Raw genomic sequence first — 7,330 nt, forward strand, 5'->3', positions numbered from 1 at the left:
TGGGTTTTGATCACTGACCCATAATGTTACAGTGGTCGTGTCCGGGATCTAGGTGTAATAGACCTTTTCGCTTCGAATCATTTTGGTTTTCACATCCTAACTTCAAAGCAGTAGTTAACGATGCTTGGAAATCCTTCACTCCCCCTGAAGGAGCCAAGATGTTCCAGTTTCAACAAAAGTTAAAACACCTCAAACAAGCTCTCAAATCATGGAATCGCACTCAGTTTGGCAACATTTTTGACCATCAAAAAGCACTGGAGCAACAAATGAATACATTGCAACAATGTATTATCTCTGAGGGAAGAAAGGAAGACTTTGCGCAACAGGAGAAGGACCTCTTGACCAAGATTGAAGCACAAAGGCAACAAGAAGAAATCCTGTGGTGTCAAAAATCTAGGGTCAGATGGCTTAAGGAAGGGGAGAAAAATACAAATTTTTTTCACAGGTCTACTATTCAAAGGAGAATGCACAATAACATTGCCTTCATTAATAATCGGCAAGGGGAGCGAGTGGAGGTGCATGAAGAAGTGGAACAGGAATTCAAAGAGCACTTTCAGGACATTCTTTGGGAGCCGCCGAGTTGTAGGAATCAGGCCATATGATTAATTACGCAGCATATTCCTAAAATTATTACAGCGGACCACAACAATATGATTCTCCAGCCTATCTCTATGCAGGAAGTGGAGGATGCTATGGCCCAACTTAAGGATGACAAAGCGCCTAGTCTCGATGGCTTCACAACCAATTTCTTTCATGCTTTCTGGGAGCTTATCAAAATAGAGGTCTGGGAGCTAGTGGAAGAATCACAATTGATGCATTGGATCCTTCCTTCCCTTAACACGACCTTCATAGTGCTAATACCTAAAGTGGAAGAATCCAATACACATGATAAATACAGGCCCATTGCACTTTGTAATGTCATCTACAAACTCATATCTAAAGTTCTGGCGAACAGGCTCAAACTTCTTCTCCCTCTCCTCGTCTCGCCAGAGCAGACAAGCTATGTAGAAGGGTGCCAGTTTATGGACAGTATCATTCTCTCAAATTAAGTGATCCACTCACTCAAGATCCTAAAAAAGCCAAGTATGATTCTCAAGTTAGATCTTTATAAAGCTTTTGATAAACTCAGCTGGACCTATATTAATCAAATGTTACTAGCATTTGGCTTCAGTGCTACTTGGACTCGTTGGCTTATGAATCTTATCTCCTCCCCCTGTTTCTCCATCCTTCTTAATGGTTCTCCTTCCACACCCTTTCGTCCCTCCCGAGGTATTCGACAAGGTGACCCTCTTTCCCCGTTCCTCTTTGTTCTCATGGACGAAGGCCTAAGTCGTCTTCTTCATTCTGCTATCTCCTCACACACCTTAAAGGGCATTTCTCTTCATGGTCTACCCCCCATCTCCCACCAACAATTTGTCAATGACAATATGCTTTTCGGCCATCCATTAGATCAAGAGGCTTCTGCCTTCAAGTCCCTGCTCAATCTCTTCTCAGAAGCTTCTGGCACCACCATCAATGCTTCCAAATCCCAGCTCTTCTTCTTCCACACTCCCACTCTTACTCAGAGAAATATAGCCAGGATTTTGGGCTTCCCAGTAGCTATGCTTCCGTCAAAATATTTGGGAGCTCCCCTGTTGGACTCAGCTATCAAACATGCTTCCTGGAGATCCCTCCTTAACAACTTAGAAACCAGACTCTCTTCCTAGACCTACCACTCGCTCAACATTGCTAGCAGGCTGATCCTAATCAAATCCATTCTCCAAGCCATGCCTCTGTACCTAATTTCTATATTGGCAGCCCCTAAATGGGTTCTTACAAATATTCGCAATCTTCAAAGAAACTTTCTTTGGGGTTCCTCAGGACTCAACAGAAAATGGGCTCTTGTCAAATGGACTCAGGTTTGTCTACTGAAATCAGCTGGTGGGCTAGCTCTAAGGGATCCCCTCCACAGCAATAACACCATGGGAGCCCGAATCTGGTGGAACTGGATCTCCAAACCGCACATTCCTTGGGTACATCTCTGGCAGGCCAAATATGTGCCAGGCAGTCAACAGGAAGATCTCATCCGCATTAGCACCACCGCCCCTGGCTCATTGATTTGGAATTATGCCAAGCAACATAGTGCCTTTATTCAAGCGCACAGCTTCTGGGAAATCCATTCAGGTACCACAACAAGATTTTGGGAGGACTCTTGGCAACAACTTCCAAAACTAGCCTCACTCTTCCACAAACCCAAGTGGCAAGCTTCTATGCAACATACTGATCAAATCCATGTCCATCAGTTTTGGCAGCAACAATCCCCTCAAGGTTTTCAACTTTGGAGATCAGCTGGCACCTAGCAGGCTAACTGGTAGGAGGAAACATATGAAGAGATCGATCAAGAGCTCAAACTCAGAAAAATTAAATACTCAGATCAAAAGGACAAAGTGCAATGGGGATATACGCCCAAAGGTATGTTCACCACCAAGGAAGCATACCAACTTCTCTATCAACCCACGTAGATAACAAAGGATCAGTTATGGGATCAGGTCTAGCAACCAAGAATCTGGCCTAAGGTCTCTACTTTCCTTTGGCTTCTAGGCAAACATCGAATCCTCACTTGGGATAATCTACAAAAGCGAGGATTCACTGGGCCTTCTAGATTTCCTAATTGCAATCTTAACATAGAGACCATCTTGCATCTCTTGGACACCTGCCCATTAGCAGCACAACTTTGGGAGAGAACTGCATAGTGCAACAGAAGAATGGGCAGACAGGTGGGAGATATTATAAACACCATCAGGAACTGGCCTCGGCATCCTTTCTAAAGCCTTCTACTCAATTCCCTCTAGATCCTCTTACCGGGCTTTGTCTATTGGATTATCTGGAAGGAGCAAAATAACAGGATCTTTAACAACCTCAGTAAGCCCCTTGACACCTTGTGGCTACTTCTCAAACAAAACCTTCAAGAAACTCTAGCTCTAAGACACTGGCAAGACTTGGATTTGCTAGCTTCACCCCAGGAATGCCTCATTCTGAAATATTGGAACTTGGACCTCACTTTTTTAGCTCAAGTCAAGCCCAGCTCCTCCATCCATACTGATTCTCCCCATTCCTAGTCTCCTCCTGCCACCCATTCATACAAACTGAGCATTGACGAGGCTGCTAAGGGAAATCCTAGGCTGGCTGGTTATGGTGGCATTTTCAGAAACGATGATGGCTCAGCACTGCACATATATCATGGTTCACTTGGAAAAGACACCAATAATGCCGCCGAATTTGAAGGCTTATGGAAAGGCATTTGTATAGCAGAAACGAAAAACTTTTTCCCTCTAGAGGTAGAAGGGGATTCTCAAATCTTAATAGAAGTAGCCACTTGGATTCACTCAGGCACTTCAGCAGCAAATATCGCTTCAAGATGGCAGCTTCTAAGCAAATTGGAACAAATTGAAGAATGGCTTAGGGCATCCCGCAGCATTACCTTCAAGCACATTCGACGTACAGCTAGCAAGGTTGTAGATAGACTAGCTAATCAAGGTGTCAATCAACAGCTCCCATCCTTCTCCAGTCCAATAAGCGATTCTAAAGATGCACAACTCAAACAAGACTGCACTCTTCTGGTGCAACAAGACATATCTCTCCCGGATGCGGGTGTGTAACAAGTCAATTTGTACGAGGGTGGCTTGGTGGGTTAGCACGTGGCTTATTACCACTGCCATCTGGCCTCGAATGAAGCCATCTTTAAAGTCTTCAACCAACAACATTAATGCCACATTAATGCAGCTCATCCCCCCTCTCCAGCCTGCAATTTCATTTGTTATGGTGCCCCTCTTAAATTTCATTCTTGTTCCTCCCCTGCGCTCATGTCATTCCAGTGCTGTCGCAGTGCCTTGCTCTTGAGCCAACCCAGGGAATTGTCTTGCTCTGGAACACTGTGCTAATTTACCGCTGGGTTTTCATGCTTCATATAGCCCTTTTTGCAATTTCAGCTGTCTCTCCTCCATAGTATTTCCTAGTGCTCCTCTGCGAGCTCAAGTTAGGCCCCTTTTAGTCCCCCCCTACCTTTATAGTTCTGCTGCCTGTTCAACTCTTCTTACTCATTTCAACATGCCTAGATTGCGCTCGAGAATGAGCTGCAAGAGAGGAAGTTCCCGAGGCCACGTCAACCGCCAACCCTCCTCCACTACCTCAGACTCCTTGTCTGAAGCCACAGACTTCTGCTCTGATAGCTATCTCGTAACCAGGAGTGGCCGTGGACGAGGTCGAGTGTAGCATAATTCAGCAGCGCGCTCTCAGAATTCCCAATCTCACACCACTCGTTTTCAATTCCCCTGTACTCTCCGTAATTCCTCCCTCATAGCTTCAGTCACCATTGAGCTTCGAGAGGATACTTGTGGTTTTGTTTTTGTTACACCGGGGGTGTCTCTGGAGACAAGGGCAGAGTACAAGAATGGTACTTCTCAGATTGACAATACATAGAGTAAGGATCCTAGTGGCTCTGTAGCCCAGGACATGAACAATCAAGCTGGTCTGAGCGTCCTTACTAGTGGCAGTTCTTCAGGAAAAGAGGGCCATCCCTCTGAGGATGAAGACCCCTACAAATATGGGTGTCGCATTGTTGAAGAGTTTCCTTCCAACTCTCATGAAGCTTAATTAGGTCTGCGTTTATTGGTTTTTGATTCTCTGCTGTTTGAAGATGCTCAATTCCCTCCTAGTTATAGTCATTACATGATTTATAGTTCTCAGACTTAGACCTTTTTTCCAATGTTAAACTGTCGGTTTCCCCTGCATGGGCGGAATTCTCCTAATTCTGTCTTTGAGTCTCAGTTTAGGATTAAGCTATTTTTTGGGTCAGACTCCAGTTTTGAAAGGGTAGCGCTTTACTGTTTACTTATACGGGCCCAGTCAACTTGTTTTGGTCTAAATATACCTCTGGTCAGTCTTCAGCGTCAGTCAACTTGTTTCTGTTTCATGGAAGCTCTTCTAGTTAGTCTTCAGCAAGTCTTTTGGTCAGTATTCAAGTGAGGTATTGTGAGCATACCGCATCTCTGGGCTAGACTTCTCGAGGCCACTACCTCTCTGTAATTTTATTTTTTGTATCAATATAGGAGTAGACAAATTCAAAGAAAAAGAAAAAAAAAGTACTATATGCATATGTCTATTTTTTAAATTTCTTCATAATAATATTTTTATCAATATTAATGAATTATTATACAAATTTTTGAAACCTAAAATTTTTTAAATCTAAAAAATGAAAGCTTCCATTCTTCTCAAATTCAAATATAAGACAATCAATTTCAATTGGACATAAATTTCAAATTTCAAGCTAATTTCCAACACTTCAAATTTTACTTCAAATTTTACATAGTTCGATTTTTAAATCTAAAAAATGAAAGCTTCCATTCTTATCAAATTCAATTATAAGACAATCAATTTCAATTGGACATAAATTTCAAATTTCAAGCTAATTTCCTACATTTCAAAATTTACAGAGTTCGATCAAATACATTTAATTTCAGTTTTTTAGGATAAGCAAGTGCATTTTTATAAAAAATTTACAAATTTCAAGATTTCTTTCGACATGAAAAAAGAAATCGAGCGGAACAAAGTGTAGCATTTTCATTTTCCGCTCGCTACAATTTCACACCCCGTCTCTCAAAATCCTGCTTGAAATTAGAGACATTACCATCAAACAGAAACAAATCACAATAGGAGCAATTTAAACGTACCATATCTCATAATTCCTCTCAAAATTCGAATGTATGAGCATAGATGTCGAGTAAAAATTGAGTTGCATTAAAACTCTAATCAGTGAGGATAGAAAATCTAAAAAAATAATAACAGAGTAAGCATCTCACTCATTTTTGCGTTAAAACCGTAAGCAGTGAGAACATAAAATCTAAAGAAATAATAATAGAGTAAGCATCTCACTTAGTTTTTTAACAATTCAAGAACGAACAGTAAGAGGGTTCAACCTCCGGAATAGAGCACAGCATATGGTGCATTAAAATTAAAACATATGTACATAAATCACATTCCAGTGTAAAAAATACATATATAAATGTATTCCAGTGAAAACCTGAATGGGTAGTACCATAGAGGAATCTTAACCAAAAGGAAACATAGTTGAGCTTTGGAGCTACAACGAAAGTGAAATTTATAGGGGATAGTCCAGAAAAGTTTCACTTACAAAACATAAAACTAGTTTCATGCCTTCACCTATCACTAATAACCCACTAATAACCCTGTAGTAAATAGTAGCTGCAAGAAACTAAAGTAAAGCAACAGGAAAGAATCTAGGGTTGTAGTAAATAGTAACTACAAGAAACTAAAGTAAATCAACAGGAATGAATCTAAATAGTAACTACAAGAAACTAAAGTAAAACAACAGGAATGAATCTAGTATTTAATCTATCCGACGGCAAAATCCCCCAAAAAAACCTGGAGTTCAGAGCCATAGGGTTGAAAGGTTGTCTAATATAATTGAGTCAGTTGACAACCATGCTAAGCTAGAGAGTGACCTGCCGGAAAATCAAACACAAATGTCATATTAAAACTTGTAATTATAATTAATCTATAGCATAACACAATAGCAGAGTTTACAAAAGGGGAATTACCCAGCAAAGGAAATAAATGATAGTTGCCTCCAAGCCTGTGAAGCAAATAGGCATATCCTGGGAAGCTGCCGCCTCTAACCAATAGACCGCAAACAAAAATATTACTAAAGAAAATTTTGGGTGTACACTAATGATGGAAATTCTACCTGATAACTAATGATGGAGCAGAGAATCGGACACAAATAACTTGGAATCCCAAGTATCAGTTGCTGAGTGGATGTGGCTTCAAGGCAGTCGCAAATAACCCATAATCTCAGGTAGAAGAGGTGGTTGTATATGTGACACTGTTACTGTTGATTGACGGGGTTGAGAGCTAAACACTCCCATGACAAACCGGGGGAAATCACTGAAAAATACCTTCCAAATTGTAATTGGAAAATACATGTATTTTTCAATCTAATGGTAGAGGTTGTTTTAATCCTATAACATCAAAATCGACCTCTCACAATAACACAGGTGGCATGAGAGGGAATTCTTCTCAGAGGGGATGCTTTACAGCGTAAATAAATAACATATTTATTAAACTTATAATTGGTGAATAAAAATTTAAAAAAAAACACTTAATAGAAACATATTTAGTGCGACTTTTTGGAATGGTGTTGAATCCATATATAGTTCGTGGATAATTTAATATCAAATTTATTATAAAGATGTATGGAATATTAAAATAATATATAAATGTATTAAAATCAACATTACAACAATTTAAAAAAAATTAGAGACAATATAAAAAG

The sequence above is a fragment of the Pinus tabuliformis genome, chromosome 7 (assembly GCF_031772625.1).
Source record: "Pinus tabuliformis cultivar Carrire ecotype Pingquan chromosome 7, CPIR1, whole genome shotgun sequence".
NCBI classification, from domain to species: Eukaryota; Viridiplantae; Streptophyta; class Pinopsida; order Pinales; family Pinaceae; genus Pinus; species Pinus tabuliformis.